The sequence below is a fragment of the Bidens hawaiensis genome, unplaced genomic scaffold (assembly GCF_021521415.1).
Source record: "Bidens hawaiensis isolate Kalapana, Puna unplaced genomic scaffold, B.hawaiensis_p1.1 tig00002572_1, whole genome shotgun sequence".
Classification (NCBI taxonomy): Eukaryota; Viridiplantae; Streptophyta; class Magnoliopsida; order Asterales; family Asteraceae; genus Bidens; species Bidens hawaiensis.
The window spans coordinates 1,786,453-1,805,389 of NW_027491140.1; the positions used below are offsets into that span (position 1 = coordinate 1,786,453).

Consider the following 18,937-nt stretch of genomic DNA (forward strand, 5'->3'; position numbering starts at 1 on the left):
TAAACACGAGAGCTCAAATGCACTTTGTTATCTACAACATCATAAATTTGAAAATAGACTTCATCCAATATAATTTGTGCATTGACTTTTCATAGTCAAATTCTTACATTGCAATCCTTTTTGATTGCACATTAATGGATAAAAAGAAGGAAAAATTCTCAAGAATAGTCTTTTTTAGAGTAAGATTCTCAAAATAGCCTTTTTTTTCCTAAAAATAATTTAAGATTTGAACTGGCAAGACGTATTGGGAAAGGATAAAAATAATGAGGGAGCAGTCCAAATTTTGAAGGAAAGTAAGGTAGGAGACGGGATTTGAGAAAATAATGAAGGTAAAGCCCAAATTATTTTGTAATCCTGGAGCAAAAGTCCAAATTTTTCCAAAACTTTTTATTTCAAAAAACCGTCTTGAGAGACTGTTTTTTTATGTTCCTACCTTTCCCGTATATATTTTCAAATTATTGGAAAAATATATTTTTTACAATTATACCCCTGAACCACACCACCAACGCCGTCGATTGCCTGAGCTCCGGCCACTGTCTTCCGGTCTACCCACCATGTTTCCGTTTAGACACAGAACTCAACTAACACACCAACTCAAACCAAATGGGCAAAGACTCATCGGACGACCACCTATCCGCCATGAAGGAAGCCTTCACTCTCTTCGACACCGACGGCGACGGCAAGATCGCCCCATCGGAACTCGGCATCCTCATGCGTTCTCTCGGCGGCAACCCAAATCAAGCCCACCTCAAGTCCATCATCGCCGACGAGAAACTCACCACCCCTTTTGACTTCAACCGGCTCGCTGAACTCATTAACAAGCACCTCAAACCCGAGCCCTTTGACCGGCAGTTGCGCGACGCCTTCAAGGTTATCGATAAGGACGGAAGCGGGTGTGTGGTGGTTGCGGATCTGAAGCATATATTGACGAGTATTGGGGAGAAGCTTGAGTCCGAGGAGTTTGATGAGTGGATCCGGGAGGTGGATGTTGGATCTGATGGCAAGATTAAGTATGAGGAGTTTATCGGTGTGTGTTTAGACGGAAACATGGTGGGTAGACCGGAAGACGGTGGCCGGAGCTCCGGCAATCGACGGCGTCGGTGGTGGTTCAAGGTGGTGGTGGTGGTGTTTCAGGGGTATAATTGTAAAAAATATATTTTTCCAATAATTTGAAAATATGGACGGGAAAGGTTGGAAACATAAAAAAATAGTCTCTCAAGACGGTTTTTTGAATGAAAAAGTTTTGAAAAAATTTGGACTTTTGCTCTAAGATTACAAAATAATTTGGATTTTACCTTTATTATTTTCTTAAATCTCGTCTCCTACTTTACTTTCCCTCAAAATTTGGACTGCTCCCTCATTATTTTTATCCTTTCCCAATGCGTCTTGCCAATCCAAATCTTAAATTATTTTGAGAAAAAAAGAGCTATTTTAGGAATCTTCAATCTAAAAGAGGCTATTTTGAGAATTTTCTCTTAAAAAAAATATAAAAAGAAAATAAGAGCATGAATAGGAAAGGGGAACTTCCATGACTTTTTAGTCTCAATCAAGTGGGTGCCACTTTTGGACCTAATTGTCAACTTGAGGGCAAAAGCTTAGTTTGGAAGGGTTTGATTCAAATCTAAATCAAAATACTTAATTTTGATTTTTTTTAAGAGATTGTGTTTTAAGTAAAAGGTATAATGTTTTTTTAAAATAATTTAGCAGTATGAGCAAGTGAAACTAATCCAACTTGTTACTATAAGCAAACAGTATGAAGCTGTTTAATTTATGAAAACAAATGACTGAAATTTCATTGTCATCTTGTCAAGAACCATTTGTGTACTCTTTATATTTAAGAAACCATGAATATAATCATTGAGTAATAACACAAAGAGAAGTATGGGAATGGTATAAAATGAAAGCATATATTGCAAATAAATATATAACAAAAATAAAAATTATATATATATAAATAAACCTAAATTCATAACCAATCAAATGGCAATCAATATCTAATTGACGGCAATTATTGGGAAACATCAACAAAGTGCGACACCTACCTCACACCATCTAGATGATGTTAAAATTTCTAAATGAACACTTTTCAGTTTTCATTCATTAATCATTATATTAAAAACCAAAAAAAAAAATCGTTATTCTTATTTTATAGTTGGGTTGCCGGTAACAGTCGGTACGGTGATGGATAACGTAAAGACTCTAAGCTTCCTTTGGGTAAGTAATAGATCAAAGGGGCTTTCGGTTTTGTGGACGGATTGGGTCCGTTTTATTGTATAAAGGTTGGGGTTGATGTCCATATTGGTGTATTCAGGTTGAGTCTAGTAACTTACTAGGCTATTTTGGTTGTCTGTTGTATTTTCTATTATGCCAAATAATATTTAGCTTTTGTCTGCCGTTCAAAAAAATAAGTATACTCTTTAGTAATAAAAATATAAACTTGATTTTGTCAAGAGTGTGGACTGATGAGTATACATGTGTCATATCCACTCCCTTTTTAATTAAATCCTGTACATATGTGTATTAACTTGAGTCAATTGGTCTTAGTCTGGGTCTTACACCTAATTTATTTTTAAAGCGGTATATTATTATATATAATAATTAAGAAGTTTGGCGACGTAAACGTTGTCTCACGTGGTTTGTCGGTCTTTTTATTTGTTTTTTGATTTTAAGTTCTTGTCGATTCGCTGCCGTAAAATACGGATTTTTTTACCGTTGATACCGTCAAATTGTTCCTACCAAATTCGCGTTAGCTCGCGATCGCAACCTAAGGTTTTTTTTTACCCACGAGTTTTTTTTTTCCATAAATTCTAGACGAATTCGCGTCAGGTCACGGCCACAACACGCATATATTTTTGGTTTTCGCCACGGTCTTTTTTATGTAATTATGTTAATTTGATATATCTTGAGTGTTGATGAATTAACTTATTGCTTTAATTTCGGTGTCGTAACCTGATACCATCCGAACTCGTGTCGGTTCACCACCACAACACATGGTTCTCTGCGTACGATTTAGTGCCGACAACTTCAATTCCGACTGAATTCGCGTTAGTTCGCAAACACAACGTGCATGTTTTTTATCACTTTTTTTTGTCCCCCGATTCCATAATCAACGAATTCGTATCTGTTCGCAACTACAACGCTCTTGTTTTTTTGTTCGCCACATTTTTAATATATTTTAAATATGTTAAATTGTTATATTTGGATGTGGTGGTTTGCTTTATTTTGGGCTTCGTAACTAGATACCAACCAAAGTGTTATCGGTTCGTAACCGCAACGCATGTTTTGTTTTGTTATGTTAATTTGTTGGTTTTTTGCAATTAACAAAGTTAAATTTTTTATATTTTTTTTCGGGTGGGGTGGGGGGTTATTACTGGTTTCGTAACCCGACACCGATCGAATTCACCTCGACTCACAGACGCACTACACGATTTGATAAGTTGTACGGATACGACTGTCAATACATCAACCTGTTGCGTCGGGAATCTTCCTAGTTATAAACAAAGAGACTAGCAAGAGCTAACCTCAAAAGAGACATTGAAAACTTATATGTTTGCTACATCAAAATTAAACTATTTTACCCAATTAACACCCAAATCCTTCTAGACCCTATCTCTACACCTTTGATCTAGACCCAACCTAAAGAAAACATAAAACTTTTATTTATCCACCGTTTTGGAGAAGCATGGGCTAATACCATAAAAAATGTTGTCGTTTCGTGTATTTCATAAACTCCACGACGTAACTTATCATATTATAAATGATTTATTACGTCAGCGTTGTCTTTACCTTCAATAATGGTTTATAGTAAAATAAATTATACATTTGAAAGAAAGCTATCTGAAGTAGTTTATATTTTAAAAAACTTATAGAAGCTTTCTCAATCAAATAAACCTTTTGTATCGATTACTATTTTCTTTATATTAAAAATTTGAAGTAGATGTAAATTAGTTTACAATGTATTTATGGAATTTGAAAGAATTCAACGACAAAGGCAGAAAAAAGAATACCTGAATTCAAGGTGTTCCATGTGGATGATTGAAAATATTGGTGGGTCTAGATGACAATTTCAAATCTGTATTGTGGGTACCTCATCCCCAAGATAATTTAAAAGTAAAACTTTGGATTATCCTTTTAATCATGAGAAAAAAAGTCATTTTCTATGTAATGTTAAGGGTCCTATACACACCCCACACCCATAAACCCTTACGGATACCACTATCCTTGACGGTGTGCGAACGCTGACATTGATTTAATTTTCGTAGGTTGCTGTTGACCAAATTAGCCACAATAGGTTACACATAGATCTAACCGTGACGGATTAAGTAAATGACAACTTGCGAAGATCAAATCAACTGTCAATTTGTACATTATACGCTACATATAGATCTTCCGTGGTGTATAGGGTCAGACTAGAATTATTGAGTCAGAAGGCTCCCCCTCTCCCTATTGTAATATATAATACCATGCATACATGCAACCAACACATACAAACTCAAACACACACAACCATTCTCGTGAAAAAGGACCCCAAGGCAAAAAAATGTCGTGGTCGTGGAACGGGCTATTCCCGGGGTCGAATGAGGAGAAGAATATTCTAGATTTGAACGGGAGGCCAGGGTTTACAGATTATGACAACGAGCCGACGTTACCAAATTTAAACCAGGTATCGTCATATCTTTATTTAGTTTAACAATTGTTAATCATTTTTTAAATAAGATATGTTAACCTTATTTTTTAGGAGTATTTTGTACACGACCGTCACCCTTTGGATGTGGCAGGAAGCAGCAGTTTGTACTGGTCACAGCCTGAATAGTCTTACGGTCAGCCGCCATACCAGTTACAAGATAACCCGTATTACGCTGCCCAACCTTCGTACCAGTTTCATGTTGAAGAGCCGTATTCCAGCAGTCAGCGTCCGTACCCCTTACCGGTAGAAGAGTTGTATCGGTCACAAGCAAAACCGGACCACGTTCGTGATACCGCTCAAGAGACTGGTCACAACGAGTACGTCGGGCATCTTTTAGGGAACGGAGATGATGATGATTACATACGCGAGGCGACGATGTCGTATAAAACGGATAATGTATGAACCCATACGTTTTGTTAAAATATGATTCTTATTATTATTAGTATTTTGAACGTGTTTTAAATATGACGTTATAACTTTCTCAGTTTTTTGGTTCCCGTGAGGAGTTGGAGGAATGGGCAAAGAAAAGAGGACAGGAGCATAAGTGTATCGTTGTTTTCCAACGGTCTAGGACAAAATGCTGTGGGTCTTGGATTCAATCGCGGTGGGAACCCCAAACTCACGGCCACAGTTAGGCGTACCGGTAGTATAAAGAAGGGCTTCCCATTTAAGCTAAATGGGAGGTATGACCGGGGAGGTGATTTTTGGAAGCTGCAAGTAGTAAACGATACGCACAACCACGATCCATTCCTCTTTAAGGAGGGGCACATGCATCTCAGGAGGATGCCCGACGAGGAGGTTGATATGGCTGCGAGGTTACACAAAGAGAGCGCGCAGCTGAAATTTTTTTCACTATTACGTAAAAGGTTTCCCGAAAGCTGCTGTATTGAGAAGGACATATACAATTTTACAGACAAGTTGAAAAAGGAAAATAAAGTCGGCAAAACCCCCATGCAGGTTCACGTTCTGAATTTGACTTCTTAAAATGAATGTTTAAAAAAATATATTAACATCCTATTAAACCGGATGCAGGTATTTGAAAACTTCCTACATAATAATGGATTCGTGTATCACACACAGGGAGAACCCTTCCACCAACCACACGGTGGGTGTTTTCTTCTGTCATGATAAGTCGTTTAAAATGTGGCGTGTGTTCCCCCATTTGTTGTTGATTGACACAACGTACAACACTAACATGTACAAGTGGTCGTTTGTGCAGTCTGTTGGTGTGACGTCGCCGTCGAAGTCATTCTGTATCGCGCACATGGTCCCTTGAGCGGCTCAAAGGTATGCTTGAGGATTCTATTGAGCTGCGCACCATAATCACGGACAGAGACCTAGCCCTGATGAGTGCGTGTGACAAAGTTTTACCTTGTGCTACCAAAAACCTATGCAGGTGGCACATACGGGATAATATAAAGAAAAGGTGGAAGAGTCTGTATCAGAGCAAAATAAGGGAAGATATCGCTCTCTCATGGAAGGTACTGTGTGAGTCTTCCACATTGGATGATTACGAATATAACTACGGGATGTTGCAAGGAGCGTTAACCCAGTATGGGAAACAACGCAAGTCTTTTATACATATACAGTTACCGATAGTCTACTAGTACATTTCATAAGTTTATGTTTCTTTCCTTTATAGAGGTCTGGGACTATATTCATGATAACTGTTTGGTGCCATACAAGGGAAAGATTGTATCTTGCTGGATGGACGATCGGCTAAACTTCGGCGAGACTACAACAAACCGAGTTAAGAGTCAGCACGTAAACTTGAAAAGGAACCTTAATGGGCCCAAAAACACGCCCCATGCAATTGCGGCTTCTAGCCTTGAGGTTGTAGAAGCCCAGAAGGTTAAAATCGGAGGAACCTTTGAAACCTCTTGTGTTAAGCTGAAGAAATACTATAACTTGCAGATGTTTTACATGCTACATTATACGGTGTCGATTAAGGCTCTTACGCTACTTGAAAAGGAGTATGCAAGTATGAAAAGATGATTGAGTCTGGATATACGTGTCGGCACTAGTTGCGAACGTCTATGGGATTGCCGTGTGCATGTGAGCCGCAGAAACACCATGATACATGCTAACGTCTTCCACAAAAATTGATAGACCCGTTCTAGAGGAAGCTTTATTTCGATCTGGTGGTTGCACATGAAGAAGGACTAGACTTTGAGGCAGAACTAGAAGAGTTAAGCAAACGGTTTTGCTATGAATAGATCGAAAACAAAGAAAAGTCTTTGTTCTTCCCAGCAACTCAAATAAAAAAGAGTCTAAGAAACGTGAGGACCCTTGGGGGCATCTAAACCTAAGCCAACAATAAAAAAAGCCAACCTACGAGACATGACTCGTATATCCCTTCCTCGTAGACCCCTTCGTCTTCACTAAACATTAACGATATCCCCTTATTCTTGGAGCGTTCGCAGTCCCAGTCCCAGTTTAAGATGCCCCATCTTAAACCATCAAAACAGTCCTTTAAGAAACAGGAGACGGGAGCTGACATCGGTTTTCCTTTAGTGGTTGATCCAAAGGGTGTTGCAGCGGTAAAGAGGTATAAGCACGTCGTTCCCACCTTGAGTTACCCGTGCATCCCAGAAATCAAAGACGTAAAGCCAGACGGTAACTGCGGTTTCGGGAAATTGCTTAGGGTTTAAGAATAGGTCAAAAAAGGTTGAGGGATGTTAGGGCTGCCATGAAGAATGAGACGGGCACGAACTGAGATTGATTGGTGGATGGAAAGATTAAATACGAAGCAGCTGGGATATTTTGAGAGGGCCCGTAACCATTTAGAATTTTATGATATGGTTCAAGATGCACCCAGCAACCGTTGGTTTCAGTTACCCGCCCACGGATACGTGGTTGCTGAAACATTTAATCACGTTCTAATACTTCTCGAGCCGTGTAGCAGCTAGACCTTTTTCTTGATGAGAGAGGGTCCAGAGCCGTGGCGTGACTATCCGGTCCTAGCCATTGCTAATGTTATAGATACTCAATGGATAACTATAAAACTAGAAGGGCATTTCCTGGTTCCGGGGCCGATATATACTTGGGCAAGATTCGCAATGCAAGAGCCTTACGGATGGAGGGCTTTGTACGACGATCGTATAAACGAGTACATGAGAATTAGGTCAAGCTGGCAAATCGAAGGTCATACTATTGAGTTAACTGATTGATCATATATATACTGATATTTCATTGTTAATATTTAATGTTCCTTGCATTTAAATTTAAAATCAGTATTTATTTTCTTTATTAATGTAGCACCACTCCTGAAATCAATATTTATTTCCTAATGCCAAACTTACTAAAGCCATACCGACAATTTGACAAAAATTAATAAAATACACAATTTGTACCAATGCAATGCTCTTTATTAATAACAGTGGAGTCCAAAATAGCATCTACACAGTAACTATAGCATTCAGTTATTACACGATATTGAAAATGAAATAAACATACTATTGGGATCTACAATATTGTTGAGAGGGATTATATCCGTAAATATGAATGAACCCAACGACTCTGACAACTATGACAACTGCCCCCATCCTTGCTGTTATCAAATCTAAAGAATAAAGGAAGCGGATCACATAGTTGTCCAAAATAGCATTTACACAGCCACCATTATCTCTTTGACCACCCGTCTTAGATTGCCGACATTAACTAGATCTAAATAGCATTTACACAAAGTTTGAAACGTATGGTGGTAGTGGTGGTTGTGGTGTTTTTAAACGTATGATAGACGAGCTAGGGGGAGAGCGGAAATATGGTGGAGGAGTGTGGTGGAGAGGGAAATATGGTGGAGGGGTTGGGGGGATTGAGAAGATGATTTAAATTGTGTTGTTTGGGGGAAGAGTCTTGGTTGGTATATAATTCATTTCTGGAGCGTCCTAACCACCACGTATTGCCCTCTACGTGGAGTATATGGCCCAACATGTCAGTCTGTCTGTGTCTGTAAAGCATGCCGTCTGTTTTCTATACGCCACGGAGAGTCCTATACGTGGCGTATAGGCCGCTCTCCAAATTTCAGCTTCCTAGGTTCTTCTTTAACATATAAAACAACCCAATCACCACCTCCAACATACCAAAAAACCCCAAAATATCCAAGGGCTTTGTTTAATATAAAAAAAACATATAGAGAAGAATAACGATGGATTATTTTGTTCTCAACCAACTCCAAAATCTGCATGAATGATGGACCAACTTTGAAGGCGTGTATGGAGGCCATCCACGGTAGATGTTCCTGGCACGTCTTCAAGTACTCCTTCGGGAAGCCCACAAGAAAATCCAGTGGAAAACCCCCAAGAAAGAAAGGAATTTGCAGTTGAAGTTGAAGAGTCTAAAAGCTGGTCCAAGGATGTTGTCGAATTTTATAACAACGTCGATGCTTCATCTTGGTATATTCGTTTCATCACCAAACCATTAGATCGGAATTTTGGGGTGCGCTTCTAGGTTTCAAGTACAACAGGTCTTTGTCATCAATTGTGAGTAATTATTTTATAATTTATATTATATTACAACTAAATATGTACAATATGTATTAATAATATATAATATTATTATATTATATTCATTCTTATATAATCCATTTGTACAGCGCGTTGAAGCGTGGACCGTAAGAATGATGGTGTTAGACAGTCAAGGCTATTAAAATATCCAAGCAAATAGCAGCGTTGGACGGTGTTGCCTCCTGATTTCTACGATCATATGAAAGATAAGAAGCCTATAACTGCCATGGAGATGGTTAGAAGAAAAGAACCATACCCTCCATTTTAGGAGGTGGACTATGTTTATCTCCCCTTATCGATTGGAGAATTAGATCGGTCCTTTGTCTGTATTGATATGCGACCATGGTAATTACTCAATATTGGACCTATAAGAGATGGAGAAACGAAAAATGACGTCATGTTGCATACTACATGGAGATGATAACTTTGCTTTTCAGATGTTTTCTTGATGCTATTCATTATTGGAGCAGGTCCGCTCACCACATCAAGTATGATATTTCTGTTGGTTTGGTTGAGGTGGATGTTCCTTAGGACAATGGTAATGTTGCAAATGCCAGGGTTCTTGGTTGCATGATGATGGAAAACCATGCTAGAAACAAATTTGTGATGATAGAAGGTGACATTGAAGAGGCTTGTGTCAGATACTGACGTCACATGGCAAACCAATTATATAGATGGCGTTGCATGTGAAGTTAGTATTATGTGTGCATATTTTTAGCTAACTTTTTAAGTTCGTTGTACTATCTTTAACGTTGTTTAATATCATAGGTATGCCTAAGTTTGAAACTTTGTTAATGTTGGTCAGGAATTTGTTTAACATAATTTAAAGTAGTAATATAATCTATAAAATATAATAAAGTAGTATAATAAATGATTACATGAGAATATACGAGTGCATCATTGTTTAAAAATAGTGGAGTCCATGATAGCATCTACACAGGAGATTCTAATCCAATGCAATGATACATCCACCTGGTCCCGCTGTCTCTAAGGTGTTATCCTTGACCGAGGGTGTTATCCGCATTATTAATAATAAATAAGTCCAACATGGACTCCAAAATAGCAGCTACACATCCACCATAATCCATTCGACCGTGAGCGTTAGGATAAAAGTTGATCAAGAAAATAATAAATAAGTCCAACATGGACTCCAAAATAGCATCTACACAGCCACCATAATCCAATCGACCACCCATCTTAGGATAAAAGTTGATCAAGAAAGAGCACACCCACATGAACGCAGCATTCGTTACTCCTTGTTGACCGAGGGTGTTATCCACATTATTAATAACAAATGAGTCCTAAATGGACTCCAAAATAGCATTTACACAGCCGTCGTTCATTATCCATTTGACCAACCGTCTTAGATTGACCTTCGGTAATATATTCTTTATTAATAATAATGGATACCAAAATAGCATTTACACAGCCATAGTTATCTTCTTTATTTTTTATAGAATTTTATGTGGCTGTGTAGATGCTATTTTCGGACTCCATCGTTATTACTCTACAGGGTTTGAAACAGGGTGGTGGTGATGGAAATATGGGTAGAGAGGTTTGGGAAATATTGTGTTGCATGGGGGATATAGATTCTCAGCTGTTATATAATTGATTTCTGGAGCGTCCTAACCGTCGCGTATAGTTCTCTACGTAGCGGTTAGGACTCACAATATCTACAAGCACCATGGTAAGCTCTCTACATGGTGGATATAAATAACGTGACCTTTGTGGAGGAGCGTGCTAACAGCCACGCATATTCCTATTCGTGGTATATAGGGTCCAATCAGTCAAACTGTGTGCAGTCTGCAAAGCCCGCAAAAAGCCTGTAATCTAACTGCCACGGTTAGTTCTATCCGTGGCGGATACACCTCTCCAGAAATCTTTATAAAACCCGCTCCCCTTTATAATTTTCCTTTTATAATTCAACATCGTATCTCTCATATTCCCCTTATACACCAAACCCCTCCACCATGTTTCCTCTCGATCATATTTCCATCTCCGCCACCATATTATTCAAAACACCACCAACACCACCACGAACCTGTTTATCATCGTCGGTCAATCTCAGCAGAGTGGTCGAGGCCATAATGCTGGCTGTGTATATGCTATTTTGGAGTCCTTACAGTTGCCGAAAATAAGCACTGTAAACTCCATTGAAACATGGAGCGTGTGCAGTGGCGCGAATTAGAATTTGGGCTAATTGTATTTGATGAGATACATAAATATAATTAATTAAATTCATTTTAATAAATAAATAAATTTAATAAATAGGTAAATTAAATTTAATAAATAATTTAGTTAATTTCAATAAATACTTATACTCAATAAAAAATAAATATATAATACATTGAAATTTACAAAAAAATGATAGTTTTTTTAGGATGGAGAACTTCGAGGAAGAGATTGCGGAGCAGGAGCTGGAGGAGCAGCAGCGACCACAGCGAAGGCAGCGAGCAGCGCGGCGGCCGACCCCGACAGAGGGTGACACGGTGTTGGCAGGTTACCCACATACGCAATTTCAGGCTGGGACTACCGCGTTCGACCGGTTCCAGCAGCTCCGGCTTATGACGCCTTGGCCCAACATCATCATATGCTATTCGTTTATCGAGAGTGTTGGCGCGACAAGTAGGTTGGAAAATCTTATCGGGCAAAATATGCCATGGTCGAGGATGTTTAACATGAACTACCCTGCGCACCGGGAGCTTACGCTAGAGGTTTGCTCTACATTCCATTTTAAGTATTTACTTTTCAGTTTATTTGTCAAACTCAATTTACCGACTACAGATTACTTACATATATCCAAATAGGCAAATACTTGTTAATTTTCTTTCAGCCCACGGGCGGCGGGCACGACATAGGTGCAGATGAGAGTTCCGGGGCCGGATGATCGTCAGTGGGAGATTCACTTCCGCATGCTTGGGGTTAACCAGTACTTTTCTTTGGAGGAGTTCGCCATTTCGATCAGCTTGTACACCAAGGAGGAAGTCCTTCAGCCAATATGCACAGAAAGCATCCACGAGAGCCCGAACGACGAGTTGCGTCTTTGGTGGTGCGCGATTGGGAGTGAGCCTTTTGGGGCTACGAATACCCAAAAAAGGCCTCGTCCATTATTGACCCGTTGTACAGGTATGTTACTATACTATACTATGCTATGCTTTACAATATGTAAGGCCCCAAGATCCGGGTGCCCTACTTTGGTGTTGAATTTACTCATAAACAAAGTTCTAAATATCAGAGTGAATTAAAACTTTTTGCAGAATAATAAAACTTCAACCAGTATATTACAAAACATAAATCTTTGTCTTAAACATTCTACTTGTCATAACATGATGTCATAAAATAAACACCATAACACTCTCTTCACAGGTGCCAACTTCTACGGTCCATGCCATGTATCTCTTACAAGCTAGTTGCCTTAACATATTTACATGTGTGCATACTAAAAGTCATCTACACTGAGTGAGTTCTAATAAATCAGTCAACATACAATTCATTCACATACTTACCCACACGTATCTGGAGATACGCATCACATACATAACCTGCTCATCTTCCATTCATATATACTTACATACATACATTCATTCATTCTTTTATATTTTCTTTCTTTATTTCTTTGTACTTTTATGCTTTCATACCTTTTATGATTTCATGTTTAAACTCGTTTAGTTCATACATGTAACATCACAAAAATTTTAGTCCAAATTTGACAAACTAATAAAACTTAAGGACTAAAATATTCATGGCAAAATAAAGAGAAAAATAAAACAAAAAATGGACGTAGCTTATGTTAAGGAATGCAGTAAGGAGACTCCATCCCACATCGGAGAAAGAAAGAAAAATTAAGCACTTTATAAGGAGAGAACATTCCATAATAATGTTCTTAAGTAGCCAATCACTCTCCATAGTCCTAGCAGAGGTTGCGAAGCACCCGACGCGCACGCGCACGGGCTCGGGTGAAGGGCGATGGGCGCAATGTGGCGCTTTGATGGCGCACTTTGCACTTCGCACACTCGCATCGCCGCGAGCTGCCTTTGTATTTTTGAACGATGAGATGAAATCAAGATATGGCAAGTTACCAAAAGATCAGAGACAAAAAATGAACATATTCAAAGTTTTGCATCTTCGCGATACGCGAAGAATCCACGTTTCACGTGGCGACACATGGCAAGCCTACGCGGCGACTCAGCGAAGCTAGTGCATCTTCGTGATACGCGAAGAAGCTTCGCGATACGCGAAGAAGCAGGAAAATTTCAATAAATAGGCCGGGCATGGGGGTGGTCCTCACTCATCCAACACACTCCAAATCACAAACTTAACCTCGATAAGCGTGCCACGACCCCGATATGGAGATATTCCGACAAGTCTTACCTCGAAATGCGTGCCATAACCCTACCTAAATACTCTCTCGACCTTCTTCCAAGTAGAAGTGCGTTCCAAGTGGAAGTGCGGTTCAAGTAGAGTATAAGCATTTCGAGTAATAAGCCATTCAAGGTAGGGGTTCTGTCCGATTATTATATTATAAATGTCTTAGAACCTAGTCAGGGATATAGCCTGTACCTTGATTTTATAAAAATGGAAATAAGATTCCATAAAGTCAAGATTATAGATAAAAATAATACTTCTTTGTTATATATAAAGATTTTATAATAAAAGAAAGTTGAAATTTATGTTTCTTCACGAAGAAGAAACAAAGGTTTATAAGTGATTAACAAGAAAGGACTAGAGGTCCTTATATTTATAAAAAGATAAAATGTCAAGGTAAAGGTTATGCAATCGGACTAAAGGTCTGAAGCTAGATCGTTGATCTAGTACTTATAAAATGTTATTCTCGTACTATAGGTCCGAGGTAACGAGACAAATTGGTGAGAAACACCAACAAGAAGAAAGGTGAATACGTCCAACTTTTTATAAAACAAGTCTGTGAATGTTTGCATGGGATTATATCCCTAAAACTTTATAAACAAAAGTAATGCTGGCCCTCAGGCTATTATATACGTTTGTCTGGATCCTTACATATGTGGGTAGACGGTGGGCACACCGCACCACACTTGCTAATGCCTCTGGCACGTTGGGCTGGACTTAAGTAATGTCCGAGAGGGGATTATCTCGTGTATATTGAATAGTTGCTAAGACCTCGATGCTGCGGTATCGCTGAAAGGTTTCAAGTATAACTGGAGGTTTATAATAGCATATTTAACTTGTTTGTTTCCTATGCCACGATGGGCCGGGTCATAAGATACCCGAGGGGATAACTAAGTAACTTAAATGTTTTGTGTCAGCGTGTTCACCAGCATGTGTTGCTGACGTATTTTTATAACTGTTTTACAGGTAATGGAGAATAGGTGTTTGGAGAAGAAGGGTAGCCATTAGACGATTTGATGGCTCAATGGATGTTTTATAAATAAAATAATGTGAAACATGGTTTTGTAATCCAAACACTATTGTACAAATTAACGGGTGTTTTTAAATCCCGTCTTTTAAATATAATAATATTTTAATAAGTCTTCCGCTTTACAACCCTAAACTCTGATATATTTACAAAACAGGTACCAACGTTGGGTGTCACGCCCAGGCCCTGAGCCAGGGTGTGACAATACATACTACCTCTACGTTTTAAGGAGCATTTCGCCGTACTTCCTCGGATATTATTAGGGTCCGGTGCCCTACGTACCTCGGATATAATTAGGGTCCGGTGCCATACATACCTAGGATATTATTAGGGTTCGGTGCCCTACGTACCTTGGATATTATTAGGGTCCGGTCCCTTCTTCCCGTTTGATAATACCATACATACCGTGTCATACGACCATACGTACTTTACCATACAACCATACATACTTTACTTATCCTTTTGTTATATACATATATCTATATTCATATATATCCACGTACATACTCTTAACTCTTTCTATATCATTCAAATATCATTCATAGACATTCATATAGCATACACTTACCATTTAAGTAAGTGTATTTACTAAACATATAGGAGTATGCACACAGCCCCGAAAAACATAATAGAGAAAGGGGTAGAAATTCACCAGAATCCTGTTCATCTCGGAGTTTATGGTCACACCTCTCTTCAGCTGGGCATGGCTATTGTTTAACAAGTTACAAGCATCACTTAACTACCCCTAATTTAATCATATTCTAGGTTAGTAAAGTCCCTATCGAACGGGGGTCTGGGGGGCAGCGCCCCTGGCAGCGGGGTCTAGGAGCGGCAGCCCATTGCAGGGTCCAAGGGACAGAGCCCCTAATTTTATTTTTGTTAATAAGCCTTTACTTATAATTTCATCAGAAAATGACATTTTCATGATTTTGAGTCAAGTCCAGACGAGTCGAATCGATTCGAGTTTCTCATTCGACTCGATTCGTTTCCTGTCGATTCGAGTTTCCCATTCGACTCGATTTGTTTCCAGTAGAGTCGAGCTTCCCATTTGACTATATTCATTTCCATTCGAGTCGAGCTTCCCATTTGACTCGATTCATTTCCAGTCGATTCGAGTTTCCCATTCGACTCGATTCGTTCCCAGTCGAGTCGAGTTTCCCATTCGACTCGATTCGTTTCAAGTCGAGTCGAATTCCGACTCGATTGAAAACTCGTTTTCTTGCCTTTCAACTCTTTTCATTTTCTTTCATCTCTTGAAGGCCCATTTTACTATTGCAATGAGTTCTGGGCCATAATAACTTCATTTTCTCGCTTTAACAAGGTTCGAACGTCACTAGTTTGTCCCGACTCAACCCAAACAACTTGTTTACTAAAAAGTTTATGTTTTTCTTATACTATAAGGCCCGATTTGCCTTCATATCAAACCTTAATACAAACCGATGTCTAAAATCTAACCTTTATATCAAAATATACCTTTTAGGTTTCGGTTCGGTTCGGATCTGGGCCAACACGTGATCTAGACCGGTTTCTTGTTGTTTGGTGATGCTTGAATACGAAATCTATCCTTCCTTTACCCCAGATCTGAATCTGGAATGAGAGTGGTGTGTTTGTCTATGTTGTTGAGTATGCATGGAGGCTAGGTGGTGGAAATAAGCAAGTTAGGGTTTTAGGAAGGTTTAAGGAGTTTAAATACTCCAAGCCCAAGGACCTTAGGCCCGTAAGCATTTCCAAGTCCATGTACTATTTTAAGCATCCACCCAATCCCATTATTATTTAACTTACTTAAATAATGACACACATTTTAATAATAAAACTTTCTTTATTTATTATTTTCAAAAGACGGATGCTATACTATACTATACTATACTATACTATACTATACTATACTATACTATACTATACTATACTATAGGGGTGAGCAACTAAACCGTCATAACCGTTAAACCAAACCATAACCGACAAAACCGAACCGATTTTAACCGATAACCGACATAACCGATGGCTCGGTTTAATGAATTTTTAAAAACCGCCAAATACGGGCCGGTTTTGGTTAAAGATAATTCCAAAACCGCTATAACCAAACCGACCCATTTATTTAACCAACAATATGTTTATATGTTTGGGATTAACTTCCACCAAATATGTTATTGGATTATATCATTTTGATGTTTTTGGTTTAATGTTTGTTATCAAATTAAGTTTAGTTTCATTGTTGGATTATATAATATCATTCTTTTTTGAATATTTGGTATCTGTATATGGAATATATACCTTGTTAGATTATGTCATGTCATTTTTTTGTAATAATTGGTACCAAACTTTTGGGCTTAATTACATTGTTTTGGTTACGGTTAACCAACCCATAACCGACTCACTATAACCTACAAAACTGATTAACCAAAACCACCATAACGGGTCGGTTATGGTTATGGGTTCGGCTCAAAACCGCCCCAAACCGACCCATGCACACCCCTACTAAACTATACTATACTACACACTACTATGTTATGTTATGCTAATATCATATCATATCATATCATATCATATCATATCATATTCCGTTGTACAGGTACCTACACAGGCTTATAGCCTCGTCAGTGAGGGTCGTTATCAGGGTGCTGATCACTGCAGCCTCCGAGACTTGTTTTTCTTGCGGTGCCTCTTGACGGGGACGCACTGCAACCTCGCTCGCGCCTTCTCCGACTACATCTCATAATACCAGTGCAAGCAATCACGAGGATTGTTGCTTGGTGGCCCATACATGATGTAGATCGTGAAAAGTTTGGGAATGGGACCACGGCTAGTTGATCTGATGATCTCGACGGTTCAACAGTGTCAGCTGAACCGTCTGAGTGCCTAGGGCATGCATATTGTCCGGCGGTTTCAGAACGCCCATGGGGGAAGATATACCATCTCGTTACTTCGGGGCTGAGCCATGCGTCGAGGTGCCACTAGTCTAGCTCCACCATTGGAGGCACAGGATGTGCACGTCGAAGAGCACCATGTGGACCAAGCAGGGTAGCCGGATGGAGGGGAGGAGGAGGATGATGCAGAGGAGCCAGTTCAGGTACGTTTTCTAAATCATTTACATTTATTTGTTTTGACTAAATATTAATGTTTAATTATCGTTTTGATGTCAGTCACGTGTGCTGCAACACGTCCCGCATACCTATCGCGTTGTGGGTTTAGATTCCGCCACCGATGCCCGCTTACGGAGAGTACAGGACGGGAAGCTACAGATGCAACGTTAGATTGGCTGGATGATGCAATGGGAGGCCGCCCGACAAGTTGGTGAGGAGTACGTAGTACTGCCGCCACGTTTTGACCACGAGGCGAGCACATCGGGAGCAAGGCATGGCTACAAGGGTGATGACGATAACGATAGATCGGGCAACAGACGGAGGGTCGACGCTGGCGGCGACGAAGACGCAGTGGCTTAGATATATATGTGCATTTTCATTTTGTATTTTATACGAAACTAGTTGAAATGGTATTATGTATTTTTATATTGCCACACTATAATAACTAAATCGCGTTAACAGATATCGAAAAATCAATTCAAAATATTTTCAACAAAAAATTAACTAATAAAACAAAACAAAATAAATATGCACTACAATTAATATATCTACCTATTCTAATAAAGTAAAATAAATATGGACACTTGCCTGCTTTGGTTAATTCTTACAATTTTTTTCTCTCCAAAACTAATGTACCCTAATATATATAATCAATCAATAATTATTCACTTTCCTTTTACACTATATTTATATAATATCTATATATGCTTATAAATATAAATATTAACATATATTTCAAAATACTTGGTGAATTCCAAAAATCAACAACAAATTATGTTTCTCAAATGAAAATCGTTTCGGGTTTTTTGTGGAATTTAAATTTGATTTTATAGGTCAAAAGTTGGTAAATAGATTGTTTGGTACAAGTTAACTGCATTTAGGTCAAATTTGTTACGGGTCAAAAACGAAAATTTTGAGTATTTTTAAAAGTTTGAGAATGCAAAATAGATTTATCATCAAATTTGTTACGGGCTCAAAGTGTTGACTTTAAAATGTCAAAAGTAAGAAAGTTAGAATTTTAAACATGATTCGGTTTCAAATTTATTTTTAAGGGTATTTTTTGAAATAATCAAAAGGTTTGGGATTTGGAAAATCGACTATTTTTCCCTCAACTATTAAAATTTAAGAAAATATTGCGAACACTTTCGACATGCCGCCCCCATGCTTATCAATGCTTCTAACTTTAATCAAATTTGAAATATTTTTGTCAACATTAATTTTTCATTCAATGGTGATTAGAATGTTGTATGGGAAACATGCCATGCAAAACTAT

At 38.6% G+C, this 18,937-nt stretch overlaps 1 pseudogene; it reads left to right on the top strand.

Annotated features, from left to right (window-relative positions):
- The first annotated feature begins 580 nt into the window (after window positions 1–580).
- LOC143620477 (putative calcium-binding protein CML13 pseudogene) lies at window positions 581–1,767 on the top strand (annotated as a pseudogene).
- Window positions 1,768–18,937: the final 17,170 nt, after the last annotated feature.